The sequence below is a fragment of the Hippopotamus amphibius genome, chromosome 9 (genome assembly GCF_030028045.1).
Source record: "Hippopotamus amphibius kiboko isolate mHipAmp2 chromosome 9, mHipAmp2.hap2, whole genome shotgun sequence".
NCBI lineage: Eukaryota > Metazoa > Chordata > Mammalia > Artiodactyla > Hippopotamidae > Hippopotamus > Hippopotamus amphibius.
The window spans coordinates 119431995-119446319 of record NC_080194.1 but is presented as its reverse complement, the minus strand read 5'-3'; the positions used below and the strand labels follow the sequence as shown (position 1 = coordinate 119446319).

Genomic DNA, 14325 nt, shown 5'->3' with positions numbered 1-14325 from the left:
CACTTCTGCCATTAAAAAAAATGATGCTTTTAAGAGAGAAAGACATGATATTACTATGCAAGATCGAAGATCATTATCTGTCACAGATATTTTCCAAAATCCAATTTGTTCCTTCTATTTAAAAACAAAATGGGGGCAAAAAACATCCACAATTTATTTGATCTTCTTGATGGGCAAGTCTGGCAGCTAACGTATCCTTGACAGAATATTCTAGTTCTAAAGGGACACGTCTTCTCTGGAAATGGAAAGTAGCTTGGCACCTGCCTTCAAGATATTTCAGATCTAAATCTCAGGTCGGCTCTCTGGGGCATAGATGTCAAGATGCAATTAGTGTGCTGGAGAGGCCAGGGCCCTCGGGAAAATGCTGGCTTTCCTGAGAGGTGGGCCTGTGATCTGCCTGCATGACGGGGGTGGGGGTGGGGTGGGGAACGAACATCTGACAATTCTGTTGAGGAATTAGATGAACTTCTATAATTTGCACAGTGGAATTTCAGCCTAACAGCCCCTGGTCTGCTTTCTAACACATACAGACCACTGAAAATCAGTAAAACGGAAAACCAGAATTTTTAAGACCTCATCAGGAAATAGAACCTTGAGCACCTGCATTCGGGTCTCATCAGTTTAGTCATCGCACGGATGCTTACTGTGTGTCTACAATGCGAATGGCACTAAGGGAGACAGGTCCCTGCTTTGTGTGGTTTTTATTCTGCTGGGAGAGACAAACATTAAACATGTCTGAACTACAACCGGGCTGATTACCACAAAGGAGACGCACAGAGTGTTATGAGAACACGGAACAGAGGCTACAGCTCGTCTGCAGGTGCCAGAAAGGCCTCCTTCAAGGAGCCACGGCTGAGATAAGCCAAAAACCTTGGCGTCATCTTTGCCTACTCAGTCTCACCGCACGTCCAATCCATCCGTACGTTGTATCCGCTTGACCTTCGCAGTCTATCCGCAATCTAACAGATTCCCAGCACCTCCTCCGCTACCATCCTGATCCAAGCCCCCAGCAGCTCTGACTTGGGATATTCCAAGAGCAGACCTCCCTGCCGCCATGCTGCCCCCTACAGTCTGTTCTCAACAGAGACGCTGACAGGGTCCTGTTCAAACCCAAGTCAGGTCACCTCCGTCTTCCATTCCAAGCCCCCAGCGGCTCCCATCTCACTTAGAGTGAAAGCTGGGTCCTTCCAAGAGCTCCTCTCCCTGTCACTCACCCAGGCCTCGCTGCTCCTGGGACAGGCCAGGCCAGCCCCTGCCTCAGGGCCTTTGTACTCTCTGCCTGGGTCACCGTTTCCCCAGATGTCCATTTGCAGGGCTCCCTCCAGCCCCAGCACTGACCTTCTCCGAGGGGCCTTCCCTGGCCATCCCAGCTCAACGGGCAACTCCTTCCAACACTCCTCCCACACCTCCCACCAGCTCACCTGCCAGATATGTTGCTGGTTTGTTTCCTGGCTGCTTCCTCCACTGGAATACACACCCCGCAAGAGCTCCATTTGTGTCTGTTTCCTTCACTGCTGCACCGGCACCAGAACAGGCCCTCCATAAATCGAGCAGGGTCTCAAGGACGAATGTCAAAGGAAGTCAGTCTGAGGGATGACGTGGAGCTGGTCAGACAAGCGAGGGTGGCAGAAAACATTTCGGGAGGGACCGGCCTGCTGAAAGGCCCCAGGGAAGGCAGGCACGGGGCTTGCTTGAGGAAGGGAGAGGATGGTGGCGAGAAGGGAAGAGTGGGGAAGGAAAACTGGAGAGCAGGATGGAGCGGGCAAGGCCAGGCGGACCACGTGAGGAACTTCGCTCTTTTTCTAAAGCAACAACGAGCTATTAAGCTAGGGAGTGACACGGTCCTGTGTGCCTTTCGCAAACCTCTGGCTTCAGCGTGACTGGGGAGCGCGGTTGGCAGATGAGTGCCACGGCTCCGACCACGGATGACCTGAGCGTGGATGGAGACGGCAGCTGCAGAGGTGGAGGAAAGGAGGTAGATTCCAGAGACATTCTGCAGACACAGTCTAAGGTCTCGGTGATTGATTGCAGAGGAGGTAAGTGAAAGGGCAGTTCCACCATGACTCCTACCTTTTTTACTCCGAGTGGACAGTGGCACCATCCACTGAGTTCGGGGGGGCCAGTGTGGAATGCAGGAAAATTCGGGTAGGTGATCTTGAGCGCCGTTTTGGAAATAATGAATGTGAGATCACTCTGAGACATCCAAGTGGAAATTTCCGGTTGGCAAGGATCAGATCCAGGCTAGCGGGATCAGATCAGGAATGGGGAGGTGTGTCCTACAATGGAGTGCCACTAGTTACCTTGTGGCTGAAAAGGTTCCAAGTAACAAAGTGACAGGAGAATATGTGTGATTCTCAAAAATCACCCTGGCCACGGCATAAACACTTGGACAGGGGAGGTGGCCAAACCAGAAGTGGGTACACTAAGAAGGACGTGCTGCAACAGATCAGGTAAGTGAGGGCTATGGCCGTCGGGAAGGAAGAGGGAACAGACTTTCCCTTTGTCACCAGCCCATCTGCCGCACAGCTGCGGGGGAGTTTTCTAAAACACACATCCAGGTCATGTCAGTTCCCCGACTTAAAAGCCCTCGGGACCGTCCCCATTTGGTTCTCGGACCATCTCTCCGGAATTTCCTCTTGCTGCCCAAGGTCAAGTTCCCCTAACACTTCAACCTTAAGAGCTTCAATCTCTATGCTCTTTGGCTCCCGCTATTTTCTGCTGCCTGGCAAACACCTATTCATCATGTGAAGACTCACCTCCTCCCCTGTGTGAAAAAAGAAAAGCAGCACTGACCCCTAGGAGCTGGCCTGGTGCTGCCAACCAGGCTTCACTGCTCTTAGATGCTTGCCTAGTGCTCAGGGAGGCCACGCTGTCCTCCCATCACACGTAAACAATCTCACAGGACCAGCAGCACAAGGTCGCAATGCAACAGCGATGACGTGAGACAAAACAGGACCCCTTCATAATTTTGTCTAAACAGACAAAACCAAGCTCATCATGGCAGCCACAGGGTCCCACACACTCCTCTCTCCTGGCTGATGTGAGCACCGGTGGCCTCTTGACAAATCACAGCGTGTCTGACTCTAGTCACACCTCCTCCTAGAAGAGACTCAGCAAAGTCGTAGCAAACAGCAGTCAAATATGAGAAAAATTGCTTCTAATTCAATAGTGCTACAGATGTGGTCAATAGCAACCAAAAGCTGGAGAAGAAATACAGCGGGGTGTAGTTCACTTCAGTTTGCAAATTTCACCAGCGGCTGCCTCCAAGCCTTTAATACTTATGAATATATTTACCTATGTATTTAATCAACCACCACCAACACCTACGGCACACCAGACACTGCTCTAAGTGCTTTGAGTATCATTTCGCCTTTACAAGCACCTATCAAGTGGGTATTATTTCCATCCCCACTTTACACATCAGTAGACTGAGGCACAGAGTGGTTTAGTAACCTGCTCAAGTTTACACAGCTAGCAAATGGCAGAGCTGGGCCCAGCCTGACAGTGTGGCTCCAGAGTCCATGTCCTGAATCAGTATGCTTTAGTCTCCAAGAACCTACAAAAAGTGCAAGCCTTAACCCAAACCTTGTTTTCCACACACAGTCCCTACATCGGCCCAGCTTCCAGTGCATTCATTCAGTTCCTCTAACAGTGTATACTCCTTCCTTGCTCTCTGCCTCAACACCCTACTACATCCCTATTTTCTTTCTTTCTTTCTTTTAAGTCTTCTGTTCTCAGCTCAAACATTATCAACTAAATTACAAACTCTAATGGCGCACTGTATTTCTCAGCACTCGGCACAAAATTGGAACTATATTACTCCCTGGGTAATTATTTGCTTCCTGTCTCCTCCAACCGAGGCGGTGAGTTCAGACACCACGTCAATCATCTTCATCGTGTGTTCTCAGTCACTGATCTCCCAGCCAAAAGCAAGGGCCTGACACAAAGGAAGCGGTAATTTGGGGGGGGGGGGGGGGTTAAGCAATAATTTGGCGCGGGGGGGGGGGGGTTGTTTTGGCTGCGCCACCAGGCCCGTAGGATCTCGGTTCCCCGACGAGGGACTGAACCGGAGCCCTCCACAGTGAAAGCGCAGAGTCCTAACCACTGGACCGCTGGGGAACTGCCTCAGGAAATTCTGTTGAATGAATGAACGAGTGGTGTGCACTCAAGCCGCACGCTTTCTTTTTTCATGCTCTCAGGTACGTGACACATACATGTGCTCGCAACGCCTCCCACAGAGCTCCCATTACAGCCCTCAAAGCGCAGACTCCAATAGCACACAGGAAAGAGCTCTGGAAAACACTGGCTCTGCACACAAATATCATGTGGCCCTGGACAGGTCATTGCCCCCCTTACCTGCCCTGAGTTTCAGGGGCACAACGGGGAGCATGACAAGTCCCAATGCAATGCAGCCTATCCCAGGGGGGAACCCGCAGTTCTCCCCATGACCCGTCCAAACTGAAGTCAGCAGTTGCTTCACATGCGTTTCCAGCAAGACTGTGGCTCCGAGAAGGCCAAGTCCACGTCTGCCCGGGTCAGCGCCGTATCCCAGACACGGTATCCCCACCGTGCCCAGCACACAGCAAAAATCAGACCGTTACCAGCCAGGTAGATGAATGCCTGCTCTGAGCATTTCACAGGCGTCGCAGGAGTTGACGGCTGCCTTTTGGCGTAAAGGCGTATTCCTCAGCCACAAGCCCGCCTCCCACCCAGGCCCCAGGCCCCCGGGGATGCTGGCCCCGAACCCCGCGCCAGGCAGGCACCTCTTGCACAGAGAAGCATCTTCGCAAGTGCCGCGCACGCCCTCGTCATCCGTGTCGCTAGGGGAAGAAGAGCAGGCGGGGAGAGAGGGCCTCCTCAGGCTAGCGGCCATGGGCGTGGAGGTTCCGGGATGCTGCGTCCACCCGGGACATGGAAGCGGGGTCCACGCAGCGAGCCCCCGAGAAGGCAGAACAGAGGGGCTGGGCTCCACCCGACTCAGCTGGCGCGGCTCAGTGACACCGCCCACGGCGGCCGCCCAAGCAACCTTCCCTCTGAGTGGCGCCTCACCGGAGAGGCTCATTGGACAATTTCCCCGCCCCCTCGGCCCGCGAGGCGCCCATTGGAGAGCTCCTTTGTCCCCTCCCTCACAACCCGGAAGTTCTCCTTGGGGGCAGCAAACTGCAATTGACGCAAGAGAGCACCGCAATGCTCTCTGGGAATTGTAGTCTTAGGTGCTTTGAGAGGCCACCAGGGAGTCGCGAGATGGTATAACTGAAATTAACGCAGGGCGGCAGAGCTGGCAGGAACCTCAGCGTTGGGGAGAAGGGCGGAGAATCCAGCCAGAAAAACAGGTGTCAGTGTCACAGTAAGTTGGAGCTCAGTCCCATACAGCAATTCAACAACTATTTATTGAGCGCTGACTCTGCGCCAGGAACTGGGTGAAGAGCTTTGCACACATAATCGCCTTTGAAATGTTGTGCGGGAAGGAATGTGTGGGAAACGAATACAATGAAAAGCTATGTAGCAGTGAAAATGAATGAACTAGAGCTACCAGTTACAAGCATCAGTGGCTGGATTTCAAAAACATAATATTCGGTGAAAGAAGAAATAATATTTTTGTGAAGTTCAGTCTAAGCAAAACCAATGTTATTTAGAAAAACACACATCTGTGGTAATCCTATCCAGAAAAGTAAAGGAATGAGGGGGAGAAACAAATTAGGGAGTGAGGAGGGTAGGATACTCCAGGGAAAGGGACTGGAGAAGAAGTACTTAGACACTTCAGTAATTCCTGAAGCTGAGATAGGTTCACGTGTGTTTATTTCTCTATGATAGATATACAAGATGTTCATATATATTTTTTTAATTAATTAATTTTTTTATTTTATTGGCTATGCTGGGTCTTTTTTGCTGTCCGTGGGGTTTCTTTTTAGTTGCGTTGAGTGGTGGCTACTCTTCATTGTGGTGCGCGGGCTCCTCATTGCGTGGCTTCTCATGTTGTGGAGCCCGGGCTCTAGGCGCTTGGGCTTCAGAGTTGCAGCACATGGGCTCACTAGTTGTGGCTCACAGACTCTAAAGCGCAGGCTCAACAGTTGTGGCGCACGGGCTTAGTTGCTCCGCGGCATGTGGGATCTTCCTGGAGCAAGGATCGAACCCCTGTCCCCTGCACTGGCAGGTGGATTCTCAACCACTTTGCCACCTCGGAAGCCCCATTTATTTTATACTAGACTTACTTCAAAACATTTTAAAATAAAATTTTAAAGTGTGTTTGCATATTCCGTTTCATTATCTTTTGCGAGCAGGGAATGAATATGCGCAAACTTGAAGAACCTTGGGTCTCTCTCTCTCTCTCTCACACACACACACACACATACACACACAAACACACAAGCAAAGTAAACAAATGACAACAAAAACCCAATACACCTATCTTGGGGCAAGATCGGGTATCAAATGCTTGCTTAGTATTCAATAGAGGAACAAGAGCCCATTGATATCCAAAGAAGAAACAAGAGTGGGGAAGGCTGAGGTTAGGGAGTTTTGCCAGGGGGAGCAGTGATGAGATGAAATACACCAATTTCTTTGGGTGGTCCTCTGCCAAGAGGGTAATACAAACCAGTGAACAAGCATAGCCTCCCAACTTGGCAGTGTACACATTCCATGGGTGTTAGTGGGCAAAACTAGTGGGTCAACAGCAAGTGATAGTATAAGGTGTCAGTTCCATAGGTCTGAACGGTGAGGCTGAGAGACTAGAAGGTGGAGGCAGATGTATTATACACCTCTGTTGTTCAGTGAGCAAAGAACATCTCTGTTCTTTGCTGAGTGTTTGATTCAGAAAAACTAGTGATGCCGAGGACTTTGCTCAGTTTTTCACTGAGGGGCCACCCCAGAGGCTTCCTGCAGGCAGGGCTAGCTCCTTCTATTTAAGCTCCTGGTCCAGGGGCTGGAACTTTATGATACAGGAGTGGAATCTGGAAATGGCAAGCTTAGCCATCTTAAGCTGCATGATGCCTCCATGTATGAGATGACGCTGGGGTAGTCATGAACAATGTCCCTGCAAAAGGTCACTGACAACTCATCTGCATCCTCCAGTAAAGTCAAGAAGAGGAAAAACTAGAGTTTGAAAGCCCTGTTGAGTATGAATATTGGGAGCAAAGAGCTGGGCTTTAACCATGAATCTTCTCCCTGAGAGGCTAGAGTGGACACCTGCCGCTTTGGCTATTCAGTATTCTTCCTTCTATAACACCCAGCCAGAGTTTCTTAGGAAGAACTAAACTCTCCTTTTAGTCCACATGGATCAAGTGAGGCCCTACGCCTCACACTGGGGTAGAACCTTACCAAGGCCTGGCCAATCACACGCAAAATCACCCTAGCTACACTTCGAAAGCGTGTGTGTCAGGTGGTGGTGGTGAGCAGGTCGGTCCAATCAGAATGAATCCCAGGAGTCAAATGGGAGTTGTTAAGTCTAGAAGCTCTCTTTTCCGGCAGACTCGAAACTGGGAGGCTGTCCCTTTGGAGCGGAGAGCCATCTTACTCCTTCATATAGCCTGAGAGCGATGCTTTTGGGAAGGCTAATGGAGTCTGGAGCACTGTATGCGCAGTTAGGGGTGACCTGACTCTGCAGTGTGGGAGCTGATGGGAAAATCACCAGAGCCTGTGATGCTGATCAGTCAGAAGCAGCTGAATTCAGAAGGATGAAATAAACACTTGCAGCTTTCATCCTGAGCTGAGTGCACATTATCCTTCCCTGCCCATCCCCACCTGGTAGTACATCAATCACATCAGTACTTTCCTTCTTTGCTGGTCTAGTTTTCCAAGTTTTCGGTCTGCGATTTCCTCACACGTTTCCACAGCTAAGGCCTGTTGAAAAGGCTATCTTTCCTCCTTTGAACTGCTTTGGACCTTTGTCAAACATAAGTTGAGCATATTTGTGTGGGACTATTTCTGGGTTCCCTGTTCACTGATCTATGTGTATATCCCTCTGCAAATACTACACGGTCTTGGTTACTATAGCTATGTAGTAAGTTTGGAAACGGAGTGGACTGACTGCTCCCACTTTATTACTTTTTTCAAAATTGTCTTACCTATTCTAGTTCCCTTATCTTTCCATAAAATTTTAGAATAATCTTGTGTATATCTACAAAAAAAAAAAAGAACAAAACGCATCCTGGGTTCTGATAGGAACTGCATTAAATCGGTCAATTTGGGGAGAATTGACATGTTTACTAGGCTTTGTCTTTCAACTCATGAACATGGTAGATCTCTGCATTTATTTAGATCTTGGATTTCTTTTATCACTCTTGTAGAGTTTTCAGTATACAAGTCCTGCACACATTTTGTTAGATTTACACTAAAGTATTTTATTTTTATTAGTGACTGTAAATGTATTTTCATTTTTGGTTGCCGCAGGTTCATTGCTAGTATCTAGAAATACAATTGATTGTTGTCTTTATTTTGTATCCTGTGACATTACTGAAGTCAATTATTAGTTCAAGGAAGAAATACTTCTTAATACCGTCGTGTGGCACAAGGCCTGAAATTAAAATTCAATACTGAGAGCTGTCTAGTAAAATTGGGAGGGCCTCGAATGGTCTAACCATAATTGCCCACTCCCTCTTCTCCCACAGGCAAGGTCCCCAGCCATATGATCCTTCTTCTCATAGGAACCAGACACAGTGCCCGCTTATTCCCGAGTAGCAGGCTGCAGTTCCCTATCAGCCCACTGAATTATTCAGACAAGCCCATCACACCCTCCTGCAGGAACCAGGGCACATCGCCACCCTCTTGTTACTACAAAGTCTGCCTCCCAAGGCCCTGCTTGTTCACTCTGTTCCCAAGTGTAACCTCCCACGTGGTCCTGCATGGTGTGTGGTGTCCTGTCCTAGGCTGCGGGTGAAGGTGACTTGTAAACTGCTGTCCATCCCATCTTTCGGTGCAGATCGTCGTGTGTTCAACCCCACCCCATTAGTCTAGGCTGGAAATCTCTCTCTCACTGATGGATTCAAGAAGAGGTGAATACATGAAAAGATGCTCCACATCACTAATCATCAGAGAAATGCAAGTCAAAGCCACAATGAGGTATCACCTCACACCAATCAGAATGGCCATCATCACAAAGTCTGGAAACAACAAATGTTGGAGAGGGTGTGGAGAAAAAGGAACTCTCCTGCACTGTTGGTGGGACTGTAAATTGGTACAGCCACTATGGAAAACAATTTGGAGGTTCCTTAAAAAACTACAAATAGAACTACCATATGATCCAGTAATCCCACTACTGGGCATATACCCAAAGAAAACCATAATCCCAAAAGAAACTTGTACCATAATGTTTATTGCAGCACTATTTACAATAGCCAGGACATGGAAGCAACCGAAATGCCCATCAACAAATGAATGGATACAAAAGATGTGGCATATATATACAATGGAATATTACTCAGCTATAAAAAGGGATGAGATGGAGCTATATGTAATGAGGTGGATAGAACTACAGTGTGTCATACAGAGTGAAGTAAGTCAGAAAGAGAAGGACAAATATTGTATGCTAACTCACATATACGGAATCTAAAAATGGTACTGTTGGACTCAGTGACCAGAACAAGGATGCAGATACAGAGAATGGACTGGAGAACTCGAGGTATGGGAGGGGGCGGGGGGTGAAGGGGAAACTGAGATGAAGCGAGAGAGTAACACAGACATATATATACTACCAACTGTAAAATAGTCAGTGGGAAGTTGTTGTATAACAAACGGAGTCCAACTCGAGGATGGAAGATGCCTTTGAGGACTGGGGCAGGGAGGGTGGGGGGGGCTTGGGGGGGGCGTCAAGGAAGGGAGGGAAGATGGGGATATGTGTATAAAAATGGATGATTGAACCTGGTGTACCCCCCCAAAAAATAAATAAATAAATAAATAAATAAATAAATAAAAAGAAGAGGTGAATAAAACAAGTGGCATCACAAACAGGATGGTCTCACCTCAACTGAAGATACCTTGTCAGCTTTCCCTCAAGCCCCTTTGCTAGTCAGCTGCTTCGTAAGGCAGCAGTTACTGTCTGGGATGTGAGTACCAGTTGCTGGCCAACGTGGGCATTAGCTCATGTTCTGTTATCTCCAATGGATGCTGCCATCTCTTCCCACCCTAATGTCTCATGCTTGCCAAGTAGGCAGAAACGATTGCTCCTTGACTATACCCCAGATGGCGGTGCCATCAAGTGCGGCTTGTATCTGGCAGGTGGTCTCTGAGGCTCCTACCTGAGACCACTGACAACATAATGTCCTAACGGGTGGGTGCCGGACTTCCACTTACTGGCCATGGGGCTAGCGCTTTGCTCACTGTGTCTAGCCTGATGACCATCACTGGCTGCTTGGGGCAGCCAGAGAGACTCTGGGAAAATAGCTCCCCCTCCCAGTGCAGTCCTGGGGACGACCCCTTGTGCTGTTTGTAGAAAGGAAGGAGCCCACGACCCCAGGAAGATCTAAGAATGGCCCCACGGCTGCCTGCCGCATCATCACTGTTCAGGCAAAAGTCATGACCTTGTCCATCTCCTGTGCTGCATTCTTCCTTTGGGGCAGTTGTGTGCTCTCCTGACCCCTAGTGGTTTTGAGGGGCACATCCATGGCAGCCCAGGGCCCAAGAAGAGCTGAAAAGAACAAGGCGGGGGGAAGGGGCACGGACGGGCCCTCCGTGGTGTGCCGTGCCTCCTGCTGCTCAGGATCTACGGGCATAGAAGCGTCCTCCTTCAGGACAGTCACTTCTGTGTCTTTGCGTCTTACCATACCTGATGAAAACGAATCCTGGGTACCCTTAAAACACCTGGGATGCCACTCAGTGCAAATATGGTAACTAGTTGGCTCTTGCAGAGCCTTGGCTAGTAGGGTCCATTCAGTGCCTGTTTCAACATGCTCTCAGCTGGTTTGCCTTCATCTCCAAAGGGGCACAGTACACTCTGACCTTGTTACCCAAAGGGTACCTAAACAGCTCTGGCTAGCACACACAGTCTTTGCAGACAGGATCTTAACCGCACCCACCTCTCTCCAGGAGTCCAGGTATGACATTACCTTTACAACACCCTCCCTTGCGGACATTTGTTTGACGCACTTGTTATGGATACATGAGTCCGCCATCTTTTAGTCCTTTGGGGGTTCTGGACGCAACATACTCCTTATTTACAAATTTTACTTAAGCCCATTTGTGCAGTTACTTTGAAAGGAGCCCACCTTGAGTGGAGGCCCCTCCAATGGCAGGTTCTAGAATCTGTCTAAGTTAAAAGCAACAGGCACTCCCCTTAGTGCCCTCCGAGACGCCTTCAGCGAAGAGGCTTTAGCAGCTTCTGCTCCTGCTTCCTGGAGTCTCTGGACTGCCCATGATGCCCATAAGTTGTCCTGGGGCTTCTGATGCAAGCACCTGCCCTCCTTGGCCCTGCATCACATCCATCCGAGCAGGAACTGCTGGCCACGCACTGGGCTCTTCTGGAAATAGAGTCTCTCCCAAACGGCAAGCTTCCATACCAAGCTGCCCATTATTCCTTGAGTCATGGAAGCAACACTCGCGCAAGCTCAGTATGGTTATCAAGGCCTCCTTGCTACAGGGTGGAGCCAAACCTGGGGCCTCTGGCACATCCTGCCTGTGGGTCAATGTGGCCTCCTGTCATCAGTCCCTTGCCAGATGCCATGGAGCTGGAAGGTGTCATCCCTCCCCCAGACCCTTTGGGATCAACTAAGTGACCATCAATGAGTTCATATACTTTATATTGTTGAGGACCACCTCTCTCTGCTGCTCACGTGCCTACTTCACTGCCTAGGGAAGGACTTCACCTACTGCCTAAAAGTCTCAGTCATCACCAAGGTTGACATTGATGTCACGGGGACTCTTTAGAGTCAATTGTGGTATAAAAGCCGTGAAATCAAGGTTCACTATTAAGTGCTGCCGTGATATCTGGTAAATTTGGAGGGCTTCAAATAGCCCCACTTGAATCTCCCCTCTGCTTCAGCTCCCACAGGTGAGGTCCCCTAGCCAAACCACCCTCCTTATCACATGGACCAGGCAGAGTTTATCTCCAAGGAGCAGCCTCCACTTCCCTGCCAGCTTGTGAAGTTATGCAAACAGCCCTCCTGGGGGAACTAGAGAGCCCTCCACCCTCTCGTTGCTCCAGAGTCTTCCCCCCAGAGCCCGTTTGTTGACTCTGTTCCCAAGTGCAGCTTCCGTGTGGCCCTGCGAGGTGTCACCAGGTCCTCCTTCCCCGGGCTATGAGCACACGGGACGAAGAAACTGCTGCGGGGCCCACGTGCGCAGCGTTGGGCCCTCCCCATACCTTCCGGGTGGGAATGCCCTTCCCAACAATGGGGGACGTGGAGGCAAATCAAATGCTTCTGATCTGCACATTTTGGAAGGCATTCTCCTGCTACCGTTAGGTTTACAGGCTTGAAATTATTCGGGTAATAGTCTGCTCAGGTTTGCAAGAAGTCACACGTGGCAGGAGGGTGGCCTCTGTGTGGGTGACAAGCAGGAAGTACGGCTTCAAAGGGAAGGCCTTGGTTCCTCTGTTAAAGTTTGGCTCCAGGCAGCGGGGACCCCTCAAGTAATTTAAAGCGGGAAAGTAACATCAGATCTTCATCTTAGAAAGGTCACCCTTCACAGCAATGGGCAAAATGGAGTCAAGGAAGCCCAAGAGTGGTACCAGCAAGACGAGTGTGGAGTCCACTGTAGTAGTCTGTGGAAGACTAGGAAGGGAAGGAATTAGGGTCTATTTGGTGGTTGATTGGATATGGAGAGGGGGAGATAGATCAGTCATGACTCTGAGGCCTTTCGCTTGGGTGGCAAGGTGGACAGAGGTTTTTAGGAGATGATAAAAGGAAAGAAGGAGAAGAAGGGTTCTGAGGGAAGATGCGGAGTTCCCTTTTGGACATGTGGATTTTGAGACGCCTATGGACATCCTGATAGAGATATCCGTAGACAATTCGATAAGTCAGTGGGGAGTCAGAAGGGGGAGGTCAGATATAGGTATTCAGAAGTCATCAGCATCCAGGGGAATGTCAAGTGGATGGGCTTTCCCTGAGACCACAGGGTGAGTGAGAAGATGCAGTCAGCTGACCATGGTACCTTAGAGAACATATCCATCCAGAAGTGGGCCAAAGAAGAAGTCACAGAGGATGCCGAGAAAGAAGAGTCTGATGTTAGGAAGGGAACCCAAGGAGAGTGGCATCCTCAAAAGAAAGAGGGTGGAGAGAATTTTAAAGAATGAAGATGGGGATAACATTGATCACTACAGAGAGTTTACGTAGATGAAAAAGACTACTTTCTAAGGCATTCCAAACTGCCTGGGACATTAATGAGACAAGATTTTGTGCCGCTTTCAAAAAGAAGTCAGTGCGGACTTCCCAGGTGGAGCAGTGCTTAAGAATCTGCCTGCCAATGCAGGGGACATGGGTTCGATCCCTGGTCCGGGAAGATTCCACATGCCACGGAGCAACTAAGCCTGTGCGCTATAACTACTGAAGCCCACGCGCGCACCTAGAGCCTGTGCTCCGCAACAAGAGAAGCCATGGCACTGAGAAGACCACACATGGCAAGGAAGAGTAGCCCCTGCTCGCCACAACTAGAGAAAGCCCTCGCGCAGCAACGAAGACCCACTGCAGCCAAAAATAAAAAATAAATGTCTTTAAAAAAAAGAAGTCAGTGAGAAATGAGCTGGTAACAAGAAGTAAAGAAGTTTTTTTTTTCAGAAGTTTAGCTGTGAAAGGTAGAGAGAGAAGACGGTATCTGAAGGAGCAGAAAAGACAGGATTGTCAGAAAGGAGAGGATTGTTTGCTGGGAGAGACTTGGACAGGCTCTGAAGCTTAGGGCAAGAGACAGGCTGAAGATAAAGCGGGAAGGGAAAGTAATGCAAAGAAGTCTTGGAAAAAGTCTGAGTGAGCAGTTTCCGGGGTACCATGGAGCAATTAGCCTTAAGCTGCAAAGCTGGATCCCTTTTCCTATAAAACAAAAGGGAAAGGGAGAGAGTAGAGGTGGGTGGAGGGAAATGGGCAGATGGTTAAATCTAGCAAGGGGGTGTGGGAAATTGAGAGTTCTTGACTGCTGGCCTCAGATATCTTCAGGAGGGCACAGGCGTGATCATGCTTCAGGAAAGCGGGGAAGATTTGGAGCAGCTCTTAAGGAAATGGACAAGAGAGTTGGCCAAGGCCATTAGATCATTCTGGGGCTCGAAACGGCTTGAAGCCTGATTAATTGACGCTAGTTAAAAGAATTAGGGTACATCCACACAGCAAACTAACTGCTGCTTTTAAAAAGAGGAAGCTGGAACTCATTCCCATTTGGAAAGATCTCTAAGGTGCAGTGATTTTTTTC

At 49.3% G+C, this 14325-nt stretch overlaps 1 protein-coding gene across 1 annotated transcript in view; it reads right to left on the bottom strand.

Moving 5' to 3' along the window:
* Window positions 1–14325, bottom strand: part of LOC130861021 (uncharacterized) — a 101447-nt gene that overhangs the window by 57041 nt on the left and 30081 nt on the right. The gene's annotated exons all lie outside the window — the stretch shown is intronic.